Source organism: Tenrec ecaudatus, chromosome 11 (assembly GCF_050624435.1).
Source record: "Tenrec ecaudatus isolate mTenEca1 chromosome 11, mTenEca1.hap1, whole genome shotgun sequence".
Taxonomy (NCBI): domain Eukaryota; kingdom Metazoa; phylum Chordata; class Mammalia; order Afrosoricida; family Tenrecidae; genus Tenrec; species Tenrec ecaudatus.
Genome location: NC_134540.1, coordinates 133,454,566 through 133,469,183, shown reverse-complemented (window position 1 = coordinate 133,469,183; position 14,618 = coordinate 133,454,566). Strand labels below are relative to the sequence as shown.

The following is a 14,618-nucleotide window of genomic DNA, read 5'->3' as shown; positions in this document are numbered from 1 at the left end:
TCTGGGGCCGGCGACACAGGTCGCTCTGGTCCCATGGCGTTGGCGACAGAGCTCTGGAGAGAAAGTGAAAGTGACCGCTAGGTGGCGGACGACAGGCGTGACAGGTGACAAGGAGGATTTGGAAAATAGGAAAAATAAAATGTTTAAGATAAATATTAACTTAAACTAACAAAATTAAAAGAAATATAAGTTACAGGATTATGTAAAAAATATTTACGTGTAAAATTAAATATTCTATTAAGTTGAATATTTAAGCTTACCATTGTTTTACATCAAATTTATTAAAATAAATTACATATAATACTATGAAATAATAAACACAGGAAGTGAAGCCTTTAAACAAATAAAATAAATTAGTAAAATGTGTTTCCATTTCATATATCATTAAATTTAATTTGATATATATAAGAAACTGAAAATAATTGGAGGTTAAACTTTAAATCAATGTTGAAAGACAGTGAAGACATGTAGACAGTGAAATTACTTTGAAATACAATAATACAATATAATTAGAATTATTATAACACAATAGCAATGTATTTAATATATAATTAAATAACAGTAATAAAATTGAGTAAAACTATATTACATTTACCAGAAATACATGAATTGAAAATTAACAAATAGATGTCATTTCCAAACTGGTTGTAAGATTGTGCTGACAACATTTCCGAATCTCCATGATGGTGTTCTTTTAAGAAGTAATGAATGGTATTTATTGTACAACTGTGGTGTGCCTGCTCTGTCTGAGGTCTGGATTGTGCCATCCAGGACCTCTCGCCAGGTGAACCATCTGGGAATCTGGAGGTGAGTGAACTCCATCTCAGCAGGGTTGTTAGTGCAGGGTACGTTGGTACCCCTGGACTGGCAAGAAATCATCCCGTAACTATCCATTGGATCCTCAACTTCCTTGTGGGCCTAGCACAAATCCTTCCCAAAATCTAGCACCATGAACTTAACTGCACTCTCAGCCTGAAAAAAATGACGTCTGATTTAGATGCCTTGACCCCAGACAGCATATACGCTGACAAGTATGCCATCCAGGACAGACATTGACTTTAAATGGCCAAGGGAAGACAGTCTTACCCCTCACTCACCCCGCTCCCTACGCTGTGAGCTCCTTGACAGGCAGAGGACGCTGGCTCACTCTGGGTCCTTGCACCTCCCAGTTTTCCCGTTGCATTTTTCTTTTCCTTTTCTTGCCATTCTTCTACTTTGTATTATTTCTTTCTCTGCTTTCCTTTTCTTGATTTTTTTTTCTATTTTCCATTGCCGACTTTCTTTTCTGGGACTGCCTCATCATTTGTTTTTTCCCTTTACTGCTCCTCACCCTGCATTCTACTCCCATCAAGATTACAGTCTTTTTTTTTCTTTCATCCTTTTTTTCCTAACCCTAAAAGGGTTACAGTCTTAGAAACTACCAGGGCAGTTCTACTCTGTCCTACTGGGTTGCTATGAGTCAACCTCCCAGTCTTGTTTTCCTTAGCTCTTTTCTGGTCTGGCAGCAGGAGCTCTGGGTGGAAAAATCTACCTGGATGCCATCTTCCCTCTGTCCTGCTTGCTCTTTTTGAAAGTTACAGTTAATCCACTAATTTTACCGTCTGCAACTGTTCAAGCATACTTTAATCCTAGGTAGGAGATAAGTGAGTTTTTTGGCCTTCAAAGATGAACTGAGAAGCCCACTCAGGGATGCTATAAGGGGAAACATTATCAGTTTCTTGTTAGCCCAACTAGCTGAATAAAAATTCTTCTACATTTCAAGACATTATACTACTGGCTGTCGTTTATTCGAACCCTCAACACTAAAAGTCAAGGGCAGGTTTTCACACTAGAAGAAACATTCGTTGATGGTTACCAGGAATAGGGATGGAAGTGGGGGAGGGGAAGGAATGGACTACAGAGTCAACAAATATTAATTTGGATGAAAAGGAAAGAAATGTACAATAAGAGGACGGTTAGGGAAAATGAAGGAGACAAGGGAAAATATCTGGGAAATTTTCATGAGTGAAAAACAATAGAGACAAATACTCATATACACAATCCCACAATAGTTACTTGGAGAGACATGCAGACTGACTGGCTGTGGCAGGGAAATCAGAATACAATTAAGATACAATTCTGACGGGACTGTTTTCTGATTTTAAACCATGCAGTAGTCTCTTGTTCTTTTAGATTCTTGTATCTTATTTATCTTCTGGAATTTTATTTGGAGTTGTATGCATTCTAATTTTTTTCAAACCATTTTTCCTTCGTAATCGAGGCAACCTGTTTCATGTGGACTTAAGGCATTGGTTACTTAGCCATGGCGCCCCTAGGAGAAAAGTACATGGGAACCCTACTAACTATTTATGTGATCTGTACAAGCAGAAGAATGCTAGAGCAGGTGAACAGCAGTTCAACTCAAATCACCGTAATAGAGAGTCACGATCACTCAATCAACTCCTAGACTTGAGCCAGATTACAGACCCACAGCCTCTTGAATGAGGGGAAGGTCGGGCCCTTTAAAGATGGGCCATTGTCAAAGGTGTATACTGTCAGTCTTTCTTCTAGCCTTCCCCAAAGGGACCTGCGGCCCTTCACAAGAGTGATTGCTCACTTCAGGTCAGTGGGGGTTGGGGGGAGGGAGGTGAGGGGGAAAATAATCAAGCTTTATGGGGATTACTGGACACTGGCTCTGAACTGACACTAATTCAAGGACACCCAAAACATTGTGAAGGCCCACCACTCGGAGTGGGGACATACGGATGTCAAGTTATTAACAGAGTTTTACCTCAGGTACCCTTCACAGTGGGACCAGTGGGACCCCAAACACATCCTGTCATTATCTCCCCAGTTCCAGGATGCACCATTGGAATAGACATACTTAGTATGGTAGAGAATCTTATCGATCATCTTCCTGGAGCACAAGGACCTTCTCTTTTCGGTGTCATGGATTAGTCCATGGTTCTAATTTTTAAAACACTATTGAGAGAGGGTGAATAAATGTAGACGGACTATATCTCTCAATACCTGGCATATTCACTGGTACAGAATAAATCCTTATATGACTGAATGCTATTTGCACAAACAATGGGAGTGGTGGTCAGGCAAAACTTACCATAATGTTCACTGGCAATGTCAGACACGGGTCTGCCAGAGTAATGCATATCTTAATAGAGCAAGCAGGGTATTGTAGTAGTAACTGTTAGTCTGCCTTCTGACAGTTCAATATTCTTGCTATAGCTGTCTTCTGCTTCTTCAGACATCATATAATTTCAGTCTTAAGTCCTCAGGTTACAGGTGTGTTTGAGGTAGAGTCTAGTTCATCCAGTGGGGTTCCCACAAAGCCTAGTGCATGAGCAGGGCATGTCCTGTATCACCAATATAAATCACACTTCACAGAGAGGGAGGATGGTAACGCAGATGGAAATGAAAAGTGGAGGCTTGATTCATTTGTGGATTTTTTTGTTTTTCTTTTGATTCATTTGTTTTTAATGACCGGTGCTTCTAGGCTTTCAGAAATAAATGCGCCACACATTAGGACTTAGAGAGATTTAAGAGTTGGAGAAAATATGCTAAGCGCCCCTGGGCAGAATCAACATCATGCCATTGCCAAGATTCGAGCAATGATCTAGAGAAAACCATCCAGAGCCTAATGGACCATGGATATGTGCTTAGCAAGTAGTATGAAAAGACAACATTTTTTAAACTTCAACAACAGTGTATTTTGAGGGGGGACCAGTGAGATTTAAAGCGCAAAATTCTCTTTTATTTTCTGCTCAAGTGAAGTCTGATTCCCGTATTTTATTCTCTCCTATCTTCTATGACTTTGCTATAACCTTTATATATTATAACCGTACAATTTGCCTGTGGACCCTGCAGCTGCCGGAGGCTGGCTTGCTCTGACAAAACCCTTGCATCAGTGGTTATCTCTATGCATCCACTCCTTCTGTGCTTCACAAACTGGTCAACCCAAAAGAAACAATCTAGAACAAATATTAAATAAAGTAGGGAGGATAAAACAATAGCAATAAAAAGACAAAAATGCAACCAATGTGTAAGAAACAAATGTCCACCATCAAGATTTAAAAAGCCAGGGAAGACACTAAGCTGGTTCCAGCATGATTAGGATTACAATGGTCTATGTTTGATAGGAAGACTGTTCCAGATCTTTGTATGTGGCTAGAGGGGATTTGTCAACAGCTTAATCTGGCTAGACACTTTGCAGATGGGCTTGGGGCTTGCACTGTCTTTCACAGCCTTTGAAAAATTGGTGTTCATAATTTTAGCTCTGACACTTTCTCTTCGTCATATTTGACTTTTGTTATTGTCATCTTTGGATTACACAAGCTAGTGTGCTTCTTCAATGTGAACTTAGTTGAATCCTCACTTAGATGACAGCTTGTTTGAATACAAACCTTCAAGACCACAGACACTATTCCAGTTGATAGCTGAGCACCATCTGCTCTCTTCACCACACTTTGCTGTAGCAATCTTATCTTCAGTTGTCATTTCATGAAGGTAAGTATCAGGTAGGGCCATGTTATCAGAACTACCTGTTCTTGGATTGGGGCTCCAGTTAAGCAGGAGCCCAGAACCCATATGCTTGCCCATGGAATATGCATGCCTGAACTTTACTTTGGCGATTGTCTTATGACAAAACCAAATCCCCATAGGACCAACTAAACTAGCACAAACAAAAAAGAGAAAAATTAAACACTCAAAGCAGGAAATGCAAACCCCATATAAACAAAAAAGTACAACATTGGAAAGAGCTACCCTTTTGGAAGCTGGGGGTCCGGGATGTACTCCTACAAAGCTCGGGCCAATGGGTACACCCTCATAGAGCCCAGGGCCGGTGAGCGGTGGAGCGGTGCACCCCAAGGCAGCATCAGCCTACAGAGTAAACTCACCGAACATCCGAACACTTGAGTTCCCACGTGTGGAGGGAGACATGAGGCCCCAGGATCAAGGCCAGACAGAGACCTTTAAAATAGCTGAAATATTTATCACAAAATCAGAGACGAAGGTAGAGGGACAAGGACCGAATCACCAGCCAGCAATGGTTGAATGTACTTTAACATGGGGAATCTTCTTAAACATTTGTCATGCAGAAACCTTGAGCAGGGGTCAAAATTTCCCCTTAATTTAGAAAGTGCTCAGCCTACAGAGTCTGAGAAGGAAATTTAGAATCAGGTGAATGTAGTATTAAAAGATACAGAAGGTATCTAGGAGGACTTCAGACATATAGAAGAGCTGACCACGCAGTTCGAGAGGTGACCCAGCATCCAGCGGAGGAGAAGTTGCAGGAGAAGACATGGAATGCAGTGGTCCCACTAGCAGGCAAATTAAAGACATTTTATTAATTTCTCAGGTTAGAAACAGCATTACGAGGTCTACTGGGAGCCCCGATAAACACCCAGAGAGCAGGCTCTTGCTCAACACTTTGCAGAAATCCTTCATTTCACACTCTGGTTTGATGAACTCCAGATTGCAAATCCTGCCACGCAGAATGGTGTCGGTCTTACAGAAGAGTGTTGGGTCTTATGGGGATGAGCCATGTGTCTGCAGAAGGAGAGAATGAAGTCAATAATGAGCGGGCAAACTGAAGGTCTCTGTTTAATGTGGAAGCAACCCTGATGCTGGAGTCCTCAAGTGATGCCACAACAAGCTTTGTGTCTGAGAATACGAAGTGACCAGCAGAAGATCCCCCAGACGGATGGAGTACCGTGGCCTGTGGGGTAGCCACCCCCGACAGTTATTCATGGGTTCAGTAGGCACAATCATACAGTTAAGATATATAATGATTGTAGTAAAGCCATGGAGAATTTGGAGAGATAGCCAATAATCTCAAATAAATATTTTTCTGTTATTCTCTCCTTTCAGCCAAGATGCATCTGATATCACCAATGATATCCCTTGTTACACATCCTCCACTGAATCCAGCTTGAATCTTGTGTAGCTGTCAATATACTTTTGCAAATGTTTTGATGATATTCAGCAAAACTTCTTTTCTAGGTGAGAATGAAGATACTGTTCTATAATATGCACATTATGTAGCAACTTTCTTTAGAATAGGTACAAATATGGGTTTCTCAGTCAGTTGGCCAAGTAGCTGTCTTCTGAATTTCCTGAGGTAGATCAGGAAGTATTTCTAGTACATCACTGGCTTATTCAAACACATTTCAGTTGTTATTCCATCGATTCCTGAAATCTCGGTTTCTGCTAATGTTTTCAGTGCAGCTTGGACTTCCTCCTTCAGTACCACTGGTTTTTCATCTTTTGATATCTCTTGAAATGGTTGAATGGTAACTAGTTCTTTTTGGTGCAGTGATGCTACATTTTCCATTTTCTTTTGGGGCTTCCTATATCATTCAATATTTTGCTCATAGAATCTTCAATATTGTAACCCAAGGTCTGTAATTTTTCTGGAATTACTTCAGTTTTAGGTATGCTGAGCATATGTATTCTTCCTTTTTGGATTCTCACTCTAGGCCGTTGCACACTCCATTATAACAATTTTATTTTGTCTTCTTAAGCTGCCCTTTGAAATTTTCTGTTCAGTTCTTTTACTTTTACTTCTGAGAAAAGAAGGGCCCACTGCGGAAACGGGGGTTTCCCATACGTGCAACACGCATTTGGTCAAGAAAAGGTCAGCGCGTAGTTTTTGTCTTTTACATGAAAGACAAACAGAAAACCACCAGGAATTATACTCTTTAAAATAAAAAAACAACAATATGAGAACGTTTCTCTCTCTCTCTCTCTCTCTCTCTCTCTCTCTCTCTCTCTCTCTCTCTCTCTCTCTTCTCTCTCTCAGGATCAAGGGATGAAATAGTGGTTTATACTATCCACTGTTGGGTGTAGCCTGGAAATAACACTTTTTGTTAAAAAGATGAAGGGAGGTAAATCTGAAGGGCTGGAACACTCTTCTCCACGGTGCTTGGATTTACCTGCTGGGTGAAGAGTAAACTCGGGTCCGTGGGTGTCTTTTAAAAACGGCCAGGTGGGCCCGGCCATAGAGAGCAGGCTGGGCTTCCCTCCCGGCCTGGGCGCTTCACGTGGACTCCAGCCTGTTGAGCGGGAAGAGGTGTTGGCTGGTGTGCGTGGAGAAGTAGAGCTGCCCGCCGGGCGTGTGGCTGTTGTAGGGGTTGCTCAGCGCTACCGTCAGCTCAAAGTCCAGCTTGCCCCATGAAATTGATGTTGGGTGAGATGTTGGACTTCTTCCTCTTGACGAAATCATATGCGTCGTTCAGCGAGAGGTTCATCTTCTGCATCAGGTAGGCCATGGTCACTGTCACTGAGCGGCTGATGCCGGCCAGACAGTGCACCAGGACCCCGAACTTCTTGGAGCGGGCCTCATCAATGAAGCTGATGGCCTCGGGGAAGAACTGGGAGAAGTCTGGCTCCAGTGGTCGGAGATGGGAATCTGCATGAAGCCATTGGGCAGGTTCGGTGTGACGTTGAGGATGCACTTGATGCCGTACTTGCCCAGCACGTCCCGGTTGGTGGAGTCCTTGGCACAGCCGAGGTAGAGGTAGGGCAGGATCTGGATGGGGAAAGCCGGCTGTCTGGATGGCAATGTGGCTTCCCTTCGATTTGGTGACATTGCTGGGCAGCTCTGCGGTCGGACTGCTGGAGCTCTCCGACGGAGCAGTCGGAGCTGATGCGCAGGCCGCCTCCACCCAGCACCGAGGTGGGCTGGGAGCCGCTGGTCAAGGACAGGCGCTGGCCTTGGGCTGCCACTCGTGGTGGCCTCCTCTTAGAGCAGCACGGTGGCCGCCTTGCAGCATGGGGTGAAGCGCTCCTTGTCGGCGTGGTTGGTGACGATGGAGCGGATGGGCAGGTTGCCCTTGCGCAGGCCCCGCAGCATCAGGTCCAGATGGCCAGGTTGAAGGCCGTCTTGATGTGCGACAACTCGAAAAGCTCCTCCTGCAGCCCCTCGGCGCTCTTGCAAAGCATGGCTCCCGCACCTGCTGGCGACTCGGACCCCGTCCAGGTGCACGCCTTTGCCGTTCCCCAGGCTGACATGTGCGCCCTGGTTTTTCATGGGGAGCGTGTGCTGGGTAGCCCTACCCTGGGACGGCACCAGGGCCACGAGGGCCTCAGTCGCATCTCTGGGCACCTGCCTCCTGCCGAACTGCGTGCCGGTTGGCCCGCCCACCTGGCCCTCCCAAACCCTTCAGTTTTAAGGCATTAAAATACAGCTGTGGAGGAGTGGCACATTCAAAATAGTCAACATGGCAAAGCTTTCCGGCGCTTCATTTGCTGCTGGGGCTTGGCTCCATAGGACGGGAAGCATAACTATTAGTACTTAGAGTGTGGTAGAGGAAGTATAACTCTAAGGAATTTGGAAGTTGTCAAAAATGAAACCGAATGTATTGGTATTCTAGGCATTAGTGAGCTGAAATGGGCTGGGATAGTCATTTGACTTGGACAAGTGTTATGGATGGGTGTCATCCAGTCAGCCATGATTTACAGAAACCCTATGTATGACCAAAAAAAAACCCAAAAACACCATCGGGCCCTGCGGCGCCAGGTCCGGAATTGTTATGTTTTAGCCCATGGTTGTAGCCATGGTGCCAACCCTCTTTAGGGTCTTCTTTCTTTTTCATTGTCCCTCTACTTTACCAAGCATGCTGTCCTGTTCAAGGGACCATTTCCTCCCAGTAGCGCATCCACAGTAGGTGAATGATGTCTCACATCCTTGCTTTTAAGGAGCAATCTGGCTATGCTTCTCCAAGACAGATTTGAACAGTATTTTGCCAGTCTGTGATATTTCAATATTCTTCACCAGTATCAAAATTCAAATGCATCAAATCTTATTTGGGATTCCTTATTCTTATGAGATGATTAACAATCATATGTACTTCACTACTATGACTTACTGTTTACTACTTCAGGAGCAACACTGTAGTTTACTATTTCAGGAACGACACTGCACACATGGTTAAAAAGATCAAGGTCATTCGTTAAGTACAGTGCTGGATGTGCCAGGCTCTCCTGCACACCTAGTAAAGGAGACCAGCTAATACCACCACTATTCAAATTCACTCACTAATGACTAACTATAGTGACAAAATATTGTTACATTCTACCACGTCCTTCAGTCAGAATGCATTGATAATTGCTGCTGATTGGAAGGCAACTATTAAATGCAAAAGGATTGGGAATTGGAAAATATAGACTTGGTGATAGAAAGTAAGATGGACAAGCATGACAGAACTTGTAAGACCAAAGACTACTTCAAAGAAAATATTTTTTTCAAATGGCAACTTTAGATGTGAAATCTACACAAATCAAATTGCCTAGACCTCTGGGATTTCTCTGTGAAAAGACAATGGAGAACCACATACATTTAGTCAAAACAAGGTCAATGGCCGACTGTGAAATAGACCAAAATTGCGCAATGAAATTTAGCTCGAAGATAAGCATCATTAAAACAAGTCCAGAACAAGTCCAAAAAAGCCACACATTTACAGGCCATCTCAAAAATAGCTCGGATGCGCCTAACTTGACCAAACGAAAAGGATGATATCAAAAATATCATGCATGAAGTAATAAAAAAATTAAATTTAAAACATAAGGGAGAGGGGGAAGTAGGTGCTAGAAAACCCGGAAACATAGTCTTGAAAGTAGAATCGCTAAGGCAAATAGAAAAACTGACGAAGTACACAAGCTGAACAGAAAATTTTCAAAAAGTCATTTGAGAAGACTAAAGTGAAATGTGCAAAGACCTGTAGTTAGAAAACCAAAAGTGAAGAATTAAATTCACGACTTAAGTTGTCATATTGAAGGATTTTATAACCAAAAGAAGCATTAAAATAAGATGGAAAGAAATACTAATTAAACTAAAGAGAATTCGTCAGCAATCAGCCATTACAAGTGGTAGCATAAGATATATAATCATTTATTATCGCCATTCTAAGCATAATTCTACAGGAGTTCTGCTGGTACAGTGGTGATCCATTAGGTTGCTAGCCTCAAGGTCAGCAGTTACGAACCATCAATTGCTCTTGGGAGAAAGACTGGTCTTCTATTCTGGGAAACTCACAGGGGGTGGTTTGACCCTGTCCAACAGGGGTCTCTATGAGTTGATATCAAGTGAATGGCAGTGAGGTTTTGAGCTAAAATTCCTTAAGTGGTGTCTTATCATTGTGCATTCTCTGCGGGTGGCTGTGATCCCATTTTGGAAGGAGTTCTTTGTTACACGACTGAAGTGGGGATAAGCGGGCCTAACCTTAGTAGAGGGTATGAACCAACCCACATCCTGTTTTCTTGGGTGTGTCTTTAAGACTCCTTTAGTGAAGGGTGTGACTTAAAGCATCATCATTCATTTACAGTGGTTTATGGTCTGCAAACAGGTATACCACGCATCCATCAAAGCCATTCCTGAGTATATAGGAGTTTGTAAGTGGCAGAAGCTGCCAAGGCCAGATGTATAGGAGGCTGGCACAGAGGAGCAGCACCAAAACTATGGGGTACCTTCTTCTCATCTGGCTCAAGACCTTGGAACTGTGCCACAGACTGAGAGGTGAGCTGGCTTCCTGGACCATGGAGACAAAGGCCAAGGGAACACATGGCTAAAAGACAGGTCCAGAGAGAGATAACGTGGCTGCTGGTTGAGGGGATAAATGGTTTTATCCTCAATGCTTGCTGATCCTGACTTGTGGTAATCTATTAACTTCTCTAATAAAACCCCACAACCCTAAGAATTGTTGAGTTCTGTGTGGCCCTTGGACAAACGATTGAACTTAGCATAGAAGTAGACTGCTGAGGGAGGAAAGGTTGATATTACAATAGATAAAGAAGGACGGGACACGGAGGCCGTCTAACCTCTGCCTAGTGGCAAAAGGGAAGCCAGGACAGGTGGGAGATGTGCAACTCCACTGCTGTTTACAGCAGTATATAATCAAGGTCACAGTGCAATGGACATACTTAAAGTGCATTTCTGTAGGAAGACGCCTTATCCCATGCAAAGACATGACGGTGGCTGCTCAGGATTCAATGCTTGAGGACTACACCAAAAGCTTGGCAGTTCATAGTAACAAGGACCCTCCAGAAGACATTAACTTTGAAATTCCTAAGATAACAAATTCTCCAGAATACATGTGACTACAATGAGTTAGAATGGCTCTAAAGGCAAATGAAAACAACTGAATTCTGTCCTTTGGACTGGCTCCTGGAAGATCACCTCTAAAAGCTAGAGAGAGGCCTGCCTTTGTGGCCCATGGCAGCCCCCTCATCCACACAGACAGTTTATACTAGCTTACAAACAGTGGAAGCTGCTCTTGACAGAAAGACAAACCATATAATCAGAGTTGGAACTTGTGCTACCATAAGACAAATATGCCAGGTAAATGAGAGCCCACTGCAGGAGGAAACCATAAAATTAGGTGTGGGTTATAAAGATGCACTTACACATTTGACACCAAAAATGAAGAAATGCATTTCATATGCACAGGCCCCAGAAGAGAACATTCTCAAAGGCTAAGCAATTCATGGGAGTGGCAGGAAGGGGCGAGTTATAGAGGGAAAGCAGAGCTGGGGCTCAACATTTAACCTGGAGAGGGAAGTATACTTTATCCCATGTGCTTAGTGACTACTGACCAATTTAACAGGTTTATGGAACATGTCATTTTGATGCATTTCAATTTCAAAGAAAATTACAGAAACCACTTACATTTGCCTCCTACCATATGCCGACTTTGATCCAAATATATATACAAAATTTTTGAGACAAATATATATCCACATTCATTTTTTCTAAGCTTTCCGATCTCGGAATTGTTTAATATACCTATCTCTATGGATACATGTCAATTTGCTATGACTGTTAATTGATAATCCCAGTTAAATTGGTTTCATTCATGAAAGTATTACTTCAGTAATAAACGTAAACAAAGTCACAAAGTTCTTAGGAAGTAAACATCAAATGTAAAGACAAACAATGCAGTGGAGACTAACAAACTGACTGATCAAGCGACTCTTATCAAACCCAATATCTCAAATGTTGTATGATGTTAAATATTATAAATTTTATATATAGAATTAGAGTTTCATGTATAAGTTGATAGCACATAATTACCGTATATACTCGAGTATAAGTCCAAACACCTAATTTTACCACAAAAAACTGGGGGGCTTGTTCAGCATAAAAAATGGGCTGAAAAACTCAGTTTATACTCGAGTACATGTGGTATGTTGTTTCAGAATGTTTTAAAAATGTACGGTTCCGTTCACGTGTCGGTTTGACGCATCATCGAGGTATGCAGCATGGCTGAATGCTGACATACACGCAGTCTCCAGGAGTTGGAGTGGATCTGATGGCAGTGGGCAGGTCTGGTATGGTTTACTCCAAGGGGATTAGAGTCCTGTGCGTTGGCTGCTGACCTCAGGATTGGCAGACCAAATGCACTGGCAGTTCAGTGAGGGAAAGATGAGGTTGGCTGCTCCCATGCAGATTGACAAGCTCAGAAACTCTACGTAGGAATGCTGATTCAGAATCAACTTGATGGCATGGGAGTTTGTTTGGAGCAGGGGAAATGAAGGTTCCTAAGTGGAATGTGCTTTTCCTACTGGCAGTTTCCACTCACCCAGCCTTACTGTGGAAGAAAAGGCCTGGCCCCTGCTTCCATTAAGGGTACAGTGCATTAAACCCTATGGAACAGTTCTATTCTGCTGGAATTAATTCCATGGCCACCGAAAAAAGGAATGATAGCATAATCGTGCCTATGAATACACATAAAATTATGATGAAATTCAACGACAAAAAGAATTCTCAGTGAAAATCACCATGTCCATCATGAAGAAATCTAAACATACTACAGCTTAGGAATATCTAAATGACGAAGGAGGCGTACTGGTGCAGGGGTTCAACAATCGCCTGCTACACCTGGCGCTCAAGACCTGGGAACTTCTTCACATACAGATGACAGCCTGGAAACCCAGCAAGGAGTCCCTAAGGTCAAAGGGCATCGCTAACAGAATGGACTAGAGTGCAGCTGGCAACAAGAATTCTGTGAACATCAACTGAGCCTTTATCAACAACCCTTGGTGGGCACATCTCTGAAACATGGAAATACCACCATGCAATGATTCGTAAAGAGACTCTCAGTTAAGTCCAAGTAAGATATCTTACCATTTCGAACAATTCTATTACTGGATATTGTGCTATCTTCTATTAAAAATAAAGCTGTGACAGAATCTAGGGGGAAAAACAGGTCAAAGTACATGCACAGTGAAATCAAACACATGTAGACAAAAATCATGGTTAAGTTAGATATACCAGAAGGAAAGAGATACTACTTTATATGTGGAGTTACAATTAGGTTCCAGGAAGAGCTTCTGTACTCCATGTGATAACTGACACATGACCAATTTAAAGTCCTTATCACTAGGAAGCATAAAATTGGTGAAAACAAGAAAATTTGGCATTCTTTAGGACTTGTGTCACAAAAAAATATTAGTACAGAACAGGACAAGAAAATTAACAAGCAAAACCAACATGGTGGGAAACTTCCCCAAAATAATCTACTAAAATTCAAAACCAAGACCCAATCTCACTGCTGTCCAGGTGATGCCAACTCATAGCACCCCTATAGCACAAGACAGACCTTTGTCTATGAGTTTAGGAGACTGTAACTCTTTCCAACCCTAGGAAGACCCGTCTGCCCACAAGCTAGTTTCGAACTGCACACCTGGAGGTTAGCAGCCCAATGTTGCTACCACCACCAGAGGAGCTCTGGGCCAACGCTGCCCTAAGAGCCGAGATAGACCTGGGGGTGTTAAAGGAACCTGAGTGAGTCGTGACATCGATCTCCGGGGTGAAGTTTACAGGGCAGAAGCCCTCAAGTGGGGTGCTGCATCCCGAGTGGGCAAGCCACAGCCCGGGGTCTGCAGCGGTAGGGAGACAAACCGCGGGAGCACAAGCTCACACATGCGGTCCGGGTCTCGGTGGTCAGTGGGGCGACTGACGACCGCGGGACTGGCCTCCCCTTCCAGGAAAGGCCAGTCTGGGGGCGGGTCTTCTCATGGCCGAGACCCCACACCCACGGAGCAGACTCCAGGTTAGGACCCGCCCCCGGCAGGGCCTTTCCGGGGCGAGGAGGAGGGCCTGGGAGGGGCTCTAAGCAGGCCAAGCAGGACAAGTCGTGTCCAAGCCTGAGGCAGAGGGCTGCGACCGGCCCAGAGCGGATTTAGCTGGGAACGTCCCAGGGGGTCACGGCGATCAATGGCGCGGCGGAAGCAGTGCTGGCACAAGAACGTCTGCCGAGGCGGTGGCGTGCGGGTCGAAAGTACCACACTGAGGCTCACCAAGCTAGACCGCCGGCTACTGCCCTGCGCTGGTGGGAAATGACGTCCCCAGAAAAGGACCCTTTCCTGCGGTGCTGTGGGGGCGAGACCTGGAGAAGGGCGGGGCCGGGCCCAACAGAGCAGGCCGAGCCCTGGAGCGGGCCTGGCAGAGCAGGCCGAGCCCTGGAGCGGGCACCGCAGAGCAGGCTGAGCCAGAGAGGGAGCGGAGACTGAGCTTGCTCTTGTAAAAGTAAAAGGGGCGCCTCATAGCCACATGCATCACGACCTGGTGAGTGGTGTGTTAGGTGGATGAACGCCCGCCACATCACAGCACGCACATCATCTTA

The 14,618-nt window shown here is 44.0% G+C and overlaps 2 pseudogenes; one reads left to right on the top strand and one right to left on the bottom strand.

Moving 5' to 3' along the window:
• The first annotated feature begins 5,061 nt into the window (after positions 1–5,061).
• Positions 5,062–5,675, top strand: LOC142461073 (CYFIP-related Rac1 interactor B pseudogene; annotated as a pseudogene).
• A 1,358-nt stretch (positions 5,676–7,033) lies between these two features.
• On the bottom strand, positions 7,034–7,965 carry LOC142460883 (dual specificity protein phosphatase 7 pseudogene; annotated as a pseudogene).
• Positions 7,966–14,618: the final 6,653 nt, after the last annotated feature.